Below are 9,511 nucleotides of genomic sequence, written 5' to 3' on the forward strand. Positions count from 1 at the left end.
TCAAATTGGAAGGAATAGTTTAGCAATCGCCGGCATTGGAGGTATTTGCCCAGCCGCGATGTGCCATAGGTTGTGAGATGTGTCTTGGGAGGACGTGTGTCCCCATATAAAATTTAACGGCAATACGAAACTGAAGGTACGGTCCCGAATACCGTGTTGTCCCGACCGATATAAAGCAGATCTTAGTGGTTCATAACGGGATTTAACATATGTGACTAAATTCTAAAGAGTGGAAATTAAAATATCATCTTTCCATTTTTAATAATAATAATAACAATAATCATACTCCAAGTGAATCTTGTCTTAAATCAAGTGCTTAGTGCCAAGATAAATCGGAATTGTAAAAGGGGTTATGCGTTAAACATATTAAGAGCAGACTACCGTGTAACAGGCGAAATTAATTTTTTAATTAATAATAATAATAAATAAATAAAACTACTTTTTTTAGAAGAATTTACTTTTTTTATATTTTGGACATTATAATGATGTTGGGAGTAGAAATGAAAGATTTGAGATTTTTAACTAATAATAATAATAATAAAAAAATATTTGAAGAAGGAGAATAAGAATAACCAATGAAGCTACTTTTTTATTTTTATTTTTTGATGAAAATAATAAGAGCGAGAAGTTGAAGTATTATAGCGAGGATGATTACGGGTTACGATAATCACGATATCCACTATTAATAATAATAATAATAATAATAATAATAATAATGAAAAGTTGAAGAAGCAAAAGATGAAGAACTTCGTTTGAAACGTCGGCAAGGGTTGGCATATAATCATCCCGGATGACAAATGATAATAATCAAAAATACAGGATTATAATTGAAATTAATGATAAATTAATTGATGGTAGTCAAAGAATATGATAATGATCAGATAAAAAATGGTAATCATATTATTTAATAATCATAGGAGGATGTGATAGGGACAGTCGTCCTGTGTCGAACTGCTCCAAACCAGATGTTGGGTTTTCACGGGGATATTGTTAGCGGTAGATACGTAAATAACCCACGGACGGCACATGTCTTCATGGTCAGAGCATAGTAATGAACCTTTCCGTACGTCTTGTCGTATTGACAAGTGTAAATATTGAAATAGGCTTTGAGTTAATGAACTCTACCTGGCGTGTTTGTGAATCTGGAAATAATAGGCTAGAGTTTGTCCGTATTATAAATTCCCGTATTTTCGAGGCGATAACATTTTCCACGGTGGGTGTCCGGCTCACCAGAATGTACATACCGGAAGTGTCTCATGTCCAAACGGAACGAGGAGACGACAGTAAAAAGTTACTGTCGTGCCTTCGTCTCCGAAAGAAGATCTCCAGCGGTGAAACGTCCAATCATACGGATGTGAATTCGATCCCCAGTAACCAATTGGGGCGAATTCACCAGATGTTTTACACTACCAGAGTAGTGAAGTAAAATCCAAGTATTATGTCATTTATTTTTCAGGATGAAAGTGTCCCAATGTAAAATTGTCATCATGTGTAGTATGTAAAATAAGTGAATAAATTGCTCCTCATTGCAATTTCAATAGGAAACAGTTTCCATATCTTTTCATTGTAGTTAGTCCAGTATGCCCATGGAATTTAAGTTGTCACTTCCCAGTCCTATTGTGGAGTCAAAAATTTTTATCCATGAATGAGTCGTCCCCCGTAACATTAATTTGCATGCCCCGTTCATCCCTGTGTTCATTTGATGCGCCGATAGATAATTTGATTTTCTTTATATAAATTTTTTTATCGTTTTCGAACTGATCACCCCTGAGATAAATGCTAGTCTGGGACTCAGGAAGTGAGCGGGTGCACTACTAAATATACTTATCCAGCACATAACATTATTTTATTAGGATATGCATTTGTTGCACAGCATGGCGTGACTATTCATTACGATGAAAGTTCCAATGAGAAGAACAGCTGTTCTCTCCAGAGAGTATACATCTCTGTGTCATTACGCTGTTGTTACTAGCGCACTCACTGTATTATTTTTTTAAATACACTACAGGACATTTAAATTGAGTGGATGTTCGTGTGCCATGGACAGCTTTATTTGTGGGCATTTATGTTAGCAGACGTTTTGCCGTTAACAGAGCCAAGTGAATAACTGTATGTTTCTACAGGAAATAATGCAAGGGTCAGGAAATGAATCTGAACGACTATGCAAGGAAACATACTGAGATGTATTAATCAATCTTTAACAAGCTGCTCTGCAAACAAATTACTAATCTCCTCAACTTCAATACATATGGTAGACATTCATGGATTAATAAGGTCTTTCAAATGCAACTACTGTCCATAAGGAAAAATGTGACTCCTGCGAACCCACAATTCCACTAACATAAAGAAAAATATGTTAACAACTATAGTAGTAGCGGGTTTTATGGATGGAACTAGGGGCACAATAACAGCCGGATTTGCACTGTTTTGTAAGCTGTTCATTCGGACAGCAAATTGATTAACATGGTTGCTGTACAGTGTTCAGTTTCTATTCTGAGGAATCATTTCTTTAACATTTTTGAGTGACATGTGGACAAGTTTTCATATTATAAAACAAATCTCTCACTTACCATCCCTGTTATAAGAAGAATGCTTGGAATGCTTTGTCCGCTAGATGGCCTCTAGGAAGAGGGAGCTGAATGGAATTTGCAGTTGAAAATGAAAATCGTGGTTATGATACCATATAAAACAGTTCATATATTCAGATAACTCGTAGATCATACCAAAAGCGACGTAACATGAAATACTGAGGACACAAATGAAAGATCCAAATTGGATGTTGGTATATTTGAGATTAATAGACTCAAAAACTACTGGACCGATTTCGCTGAAAATTTCACAACTTATTACTTCTGAGAGTGTTTATGAAGTGGTTTGAACGAAATCCGATGGATAGTTCAAAGCCACACCAAGATTGGATCGACTTGATGGACAGATTGTTGTCCCCTTCAAAATTGGTAAAAGAAGGAATATTTTAATATCTCAGTGTGTTAAAATATTATTTCATCAGCCAGGGTGAACATTTTCCCAGTTCAGTATCACCGAGAGGCGAGCGGATCGAAACCGGAATTTCCGAAGCAAGAGAGGAGAGCTGGAAATTTTTTGTGTGCCTGACAGCCAGCTGTATGCCACGTGACCGGCGGGGGAGAATCCAAGGCTAGCCGATCGACAAAGTCAAGGCCGTTCTACATCTAACTGTACCTCCAATAAAATTATAACACCCGCTCGAGTGCAAGCTATTGACCAATCAGAAACGTTTACGGCGACACACCCTCGTCTCAAAACAATTATAATGTGGTGTTTTCCGAAGGAACTGCTCATTCTCGTCTTATTCTGCGTCTGATTCTGACTGCTTCTTCTGGACGTGCTTCTACTTGGAAAATACGCCGACGCTCAATTTACAGACCTCCCTGGGTTCGATTATTCGGCAGTTCAGATTTATTAAAAATTTTGGTCTACGAATTTAGAAGATTATTGGAGAAGATACGTATTAATTCATAACATTTCTCATCGCGTGTGTGTACTGGACACATTTTAAGACTTGTTTGTTAGTTTCAGCTTATTCTATTCCGGAAAACAGAAGAGGAAGACTACGTGGAGAACGAGATAAATTCAAGATGCCAGCACACCAGCCAAAGGAAGTCCATTGTTATTCCGTGTTCGTCCTCGCAGCTGCAATGATGTTCTAAAATGTGAGGCAACTTCGGGCATGGAGAGGACGGAGTTCGATGGTGGGTGACCTATCCCATGTCTAAGGTCATCAGCCAAAATCAAGCTTCAACATTCACTTAAGTACCATATTATATATCTGTCAATCTTTGTACACAAAATGTAGACATTACTCTTCCTTATTCATTTGCATAGATTTCTCTTAGTATTGCAGTAGTTAGATATTTCATTTCTTCTTTCCATGGTGCAAGGTAGTTAGATATTGTGTGTGAATGTGTATTAGACTCTATTAGATAGTCAGTGCAGTGTGGATGTCTTCGAGATTCATTCTGACTGTCCCAATTCAGCAGTACAGGAGTGTATTAAAAATAATAGACCTCACCGATAATAATGATTTAATTTGAAATTAAATTACACTGACTGACAGAGCAAATGCAACACCAAGAAGGAGTGGTCAGAACTTTATGCCAATTGCAGGGTAGACTGACGTCACTGAGGTATGCTCATGATGTGAAATGCGCCGCTGTGCTGCGCACGTAGCGAACGATAAATGGGACACGGCGTTGGCGAATGGCCCACTTCGTACCGTGATTTCTCAGCCGACAGTCATTGTAGAACGTGTTGTCGTGTGCCACAGGACACGTGTATAGCTAAGAATGCCAGGCCGCCGTCAACGGAGGCATTTCCAGCAGACAGACGACTTTACGAGGGGTATGGTGATCGGGCTGAGAAGGGCAGGTTGGTCGCTTCGTCAAATCGCAGCCGATACCCATAGGGATGTGTCCACGGTGCAGCGCCTGTGGCGAAGATGGTTGGCGCAGGGACATGTGGCACGTGCGAGGGGTCCAGGCGCAGCCCGAGTGACGTCAGCACGCGAGGATCGGCGCATCCGCCGCCAAGCGGTGGCAGCCCCGCACGCCACGTCAACCGCCATTCTTCAGCATGTGCAAGACACCCTGGCTGTTCCAATATCGACCAGAACAATTTCCCGTCGATTGGTTGAAGGAGGCCTGCACTCCCGGCGTCCGCTCAGAAGACTACCATTGACTCCACAGCATAGACGTGCACGCCTGGCATAGTGCCGGGCTAGAGCGACTTGGATGAGGGAATGGCGGAACGTCGTGTTCTCCGATGAGTCACCGCTTCTGTTCTGTCAGTGATAGTCACCGCAGACGAGTGTGGCGTCGGCGTGGAGAAAGGTCAAATCCGGCAGTAACTGTGGAGCGCCCTACCGCTAGACAACGCGGCATCATGGTTTGGGGCGCTATTGCGTATGATTCCACGTCACCTCTAGTGCGTATTCAAGGCACGTTAAATGCCCACCGCTACGTGCAGCATGTGCTGCGGCCGGTGGCACTCCCGTACCTTCAGGGGCTGCCCATGGTTCTGTTTCAGCAGGATAATGCCCGCCCACACACTGCTCGCATCTCCCAACAGGCTCTACGAGGTGTACAGATGCTTCCGTGGCCAGCGTACTCTCCGGATCTCTCACCAATCGAACACGTGTGGGATCTCATTGGACGCCGTTTGCAAACTCTGCCCCAGCCTCGTACGGACGACCAACTGTGGCAAATGGTTGACAGAGAATGGAGAACCATCCCTCAGGACACCATCCGCACTCTTATTGACTCTGTACCTCGACGTGTTTCTGCGTGCATCGCCGCTCGCGGTGGTCCTACATCCTACTGAGTAGATGCCGTGCGCATTGTGTAACCTGCATATCGGTTTGAAATAAACATCAATTATTCGTCCGTGCCGTCTCTGTTTTTTCCCCAACTTTCATCCCTTTCGAACCACTCCTTCTTGGTGTTGCATTTGCTCTGTCAGTCAGTGTATAATTTATTTGAAGTCATGTGGGACAGATTATTAGTATGTTTCTTTACGTCAGATTTTCCTCGATGATATTGCGATATTTTGGGATGCATTTCAAAAGTGTTAGAGCCATCTGATATTTTATCGAGCTTTAGTATACGCGGATATGTGACCTCGCACGGTTAATAATAATAATAATAATAATAATAATAATAATAATAATAATAATAATAATAATAATAATAATAATAATAATAATAATAATAATAATAATTTAACTTCACCTCGGGTTAAAAGATAAAATAAGGTCATGAGTGTAAATATTTTTTGCTTTTTTGTGTGACATTAATGTGTGCTCTAAATACGTAAATGTGAGCCTGGAATACGGCCGAATCCTGACGGATCATTTATTGCATTTGTTACAGCTGCAGTCGCTTAAGTGCGGCCAGTATCCAGTAATCGGGAGATAGTGGGTTCGAGTCCCACTGTCGGCAGCCTTGAAGATGGTTTTCCGTGGTTTCCCATTTTCACACCAGGCAAATGCCGGGGCTGTACCATAATTAAGGCCACGGCCGCTTCCTTCCAACTCCTAGGCCTTTCCTATCCCATCGTCGCCATAAGACCTATCTGTGTCAGTGCGACGTAAAGCAAATAACAACAACAACAACATTTGTTACATTAATTGTATTTATTACAGTTATTATATTTGATATATTTATGGACTTGGGAATGGATCAATTACTTGGCGTTTGATTTATGGATCCATTAATTGATTCTAATGTGGAGAGAATATGTTGTTAAACATAATTTCTTCGAGTGGAGCACGTATTAATTGATAGCCATGATATTAGGAGGATAATAATAGTGTCGCAACACATGAACCATAGACGCGAATATTTATTTTTTAACCTGCGTTAATGGCGTTCTATATGATATTTCCGATGATATCTATCTCTAATATTCTCATGAACATCGTTGTTGAGCTTAGTTTCATTACTGAAGTGATATCCTGACGTCATTACATTCCATTTCGTCGCAATGGTATTTCCTTAGCCGATACCGTCATCTGAAATCTTCCATGACTTAGTTTAAAATTTAAAAATAATAATCAAGGACTAGTATTTGTTGTAAATATTATTTAATGTTAACGTGTATCCTAGTGTGAATGTGGTATGTGTGATTTGCCATTATTTTGGGAATTGTGATATTTTTCTTGACGACATTCTGACTTGATCTCTTGTCTACTGCGTGTGTTCTGATCAATTCTTCGTGATTTTGCGTTGATCATATTTTACGAAGATGTGAATCTTTAGTGAATGTTATTTCAAAATAAGATAGAATAGGGTTTGATGTACTAGGAAAAAATGAATAAGCAAGGGTCATGCCCGTGGATGGGACTCACGAAGTAATTTATTGTAAACCCTACATTGTTAAAAATTTTTAAATGAAGGTGATATTGATGAAAAACGCTACGTCAATTTAGGTAATTATTAAGGAGAATTTTAAGATGATAATTATAGAAATATTCCAGTTAATGAAATTAGAATTTGAGGAAAATAATGTGAAGAAAATTTCAACAGGAGAAATTTATTTTAGATATTTCTCATTAATTAGAGGAAGAGTTAATTCAATCATTAACGATTACTGAGTCAAAGAAATATTTAATTTTAAAATAATCTGATTTTTGTAGAGGTCTTCTCACAAATAGAGTTTATTATTTATTTCATTCAACGTAGGCTAATAATTATATGTATAATTACATATATTTAAATCAACTGAATTTTGGGGGAAGAAATTCCATATTATCGAAACAGACCGGCAGAGAAGATGTTTTTTTTTAAATAATTTTTTAAACACAAGATTTTGTTCAAATTTGAGTTTTGGAAGAGTGCTAGTTTTAATAAATGTTTAAAACCTTATTTAGTGTTTATTTTTATTGTCGCTAGTCCTTAAGCTATCCCTGCCCTTAAAATGTTTTTGCATAGCCAGAAAACGAACAATCTGCGACTGAGACTCTCGTTCTCCGGCTGAGTAGCCAGGTAAGAAGGGGGCAGGTTTAGAATGGCGGCCAACGTGCTTGGGCCCGATATATATTGGCTGTGCCAATACAAGGACTAGATCTTGTAGTCCAGAGTTTGGACAAAAACAAGATGCGGCGGCAATTTTACATTTTTCAGTTTATTTTATGACATTTATTTGCCCAAAATGTTGTGGTGAATTGCACTCATGTTAAAGTTTAGGAAAGGCCGTGTTGTAATGTTATAGACAAAATCTTGAGAAGGAGAGGAAAATTTATTTTCAAGCGGTAGGTTTTCCGCAAAATTTTGATCTAGGTCTTCGAATATTAATTTGATTTAATATAAATCTTCTCCTAAGGTTGGGAATCCCATCCACACGTGCTTGATGAACTGGATTTTGGTATTTGCCACCGATCGCTATCTTCTCCATTGTCTGAACTGCCGTTTCAAGTATCTGTAACTATGGAGGATCTGGGTAGATTTTTGGAGGGCGCTATGGCTAATTTGAAAGACAGCCTGATGCAAGAGCTTAAGGATACTCAGGACAGCTTAAAACAAGAACTAAGTGAAAATAATAATCAGTTAAAACAAGATCTTTGTGAAAATCAAACTAAACTAGAACTTAAATTAAGTGAGAGTAATAGTCAGTTAAAACATGAACTTACTGAAAACCAAAATCGGTTACAAATTAAATTAAATGAGAATAATAATCAATTAAAACAGGAGTTGAAACAGGAACTTAGTGAAAATAAAGATCAATTAAAAGGTGAACTTAGTGAGAGTAATAATAAAATGAAACAAGAATTAAATGCTGGTCAGGATAAACTGAAATTAGATCTTAAAAATGCCTTGGAGGAAATTCAAACTAAAACTGACGAAAATATTGAAAAATTACACATGGACGTGAAGGTATTTAACGGTAAACTCGCATCAGTCCAAAGTGAACTGGTCTCTGTTCAGCAAAAATAATCAAATCTCAAAGGGGACAGTATAGGAGGATGGGAACACGCCGCCATGTTTTATAAAGTACCTTTCTTGATGGGAGGTTTATTCTTATGCCTATTGTTTCGAAATAGCAATCCAACATGCCGTGATCGAGATGTACTTTCATGTCATAGGACCAACTTTGATAGGTCTGCCCAATTTGAAGAATGTAGTTGTGTATTAGATGTATAAAATATTTGAGAAACTGTGAAAAATATAGAATATCAATAACGGAATGACACGAGTTATCACCCACTCCTAACGAACACCAACTGCATGTTCCCAACGACAAAGGCGAGTCTATGTAATCTGTCTATAGGTCTATAAACTTATATAAATGTCATTGTATATGGGAATGTATTACATCTCTGAAACCACTGGAACGATTTCAACCAAACTTGGTGTTGGGTTAGACACTCGCGCACTACCCGTGTCACAGATCCTTGCACCAACATTAAAAAACTACAGAACGTCATCTATACATGTAAACACAGTTCTAAACAGAGAACGCACGAAGCAACAATCAACTATGCTCAAAGGTTCAGTTTCTCAGGAAATTTTACTCTCCTTCCGCTTCTCGTCACCTGTACCTCCTCAGTGGCGACATTGAAGGTTGTCGGTCTCTGTCATCAACATCAGTGACAGGACTAACATCTGAAGGCGAGGATCCCTCCAACAAGTAGAGTCTCTGTAAAGGGCGGGTAAGTTCACCAGAAGAAGTCTTCAACCGTACCACTCGTACCACACCATCTCTTCCAGGATATACCTCAAGCACCTTGGCAATAGGCCACTCGATCCGTCTTTTCTGGTCGCAACCAACGAGCACAATGTCCCCTTCCTTGATTTTTGTAGTTTCACCACTTGACTTCTGATGACAGTGTACAAGCTGGCCCAGATATTCATCCCTGAATCGTTTCCTCAAGTCCTGACGTAGTTGCTGGATATATTTCATCCTTTTTGTTAAACACTTCTCATCTATCAAGTCCAAATCAGGAGTACTCACATAAGGCAGGTCTTGTAGGAACATG

This window comes from Anabrus simplex, chromosome 3 (genome assembly GCF_040414725.1).
Source record: "Anabrus simplex isolate iqAnaSimp1 chromosome 3, ASM4041472v1, whole genome shotgun sequence".
Lineage (NCBI taxonomy): Eukaryota > Metazoa > Arthropoda > Insecta > Orthoptera > Tettigoniidae > Anabrus > Anabrus simplex.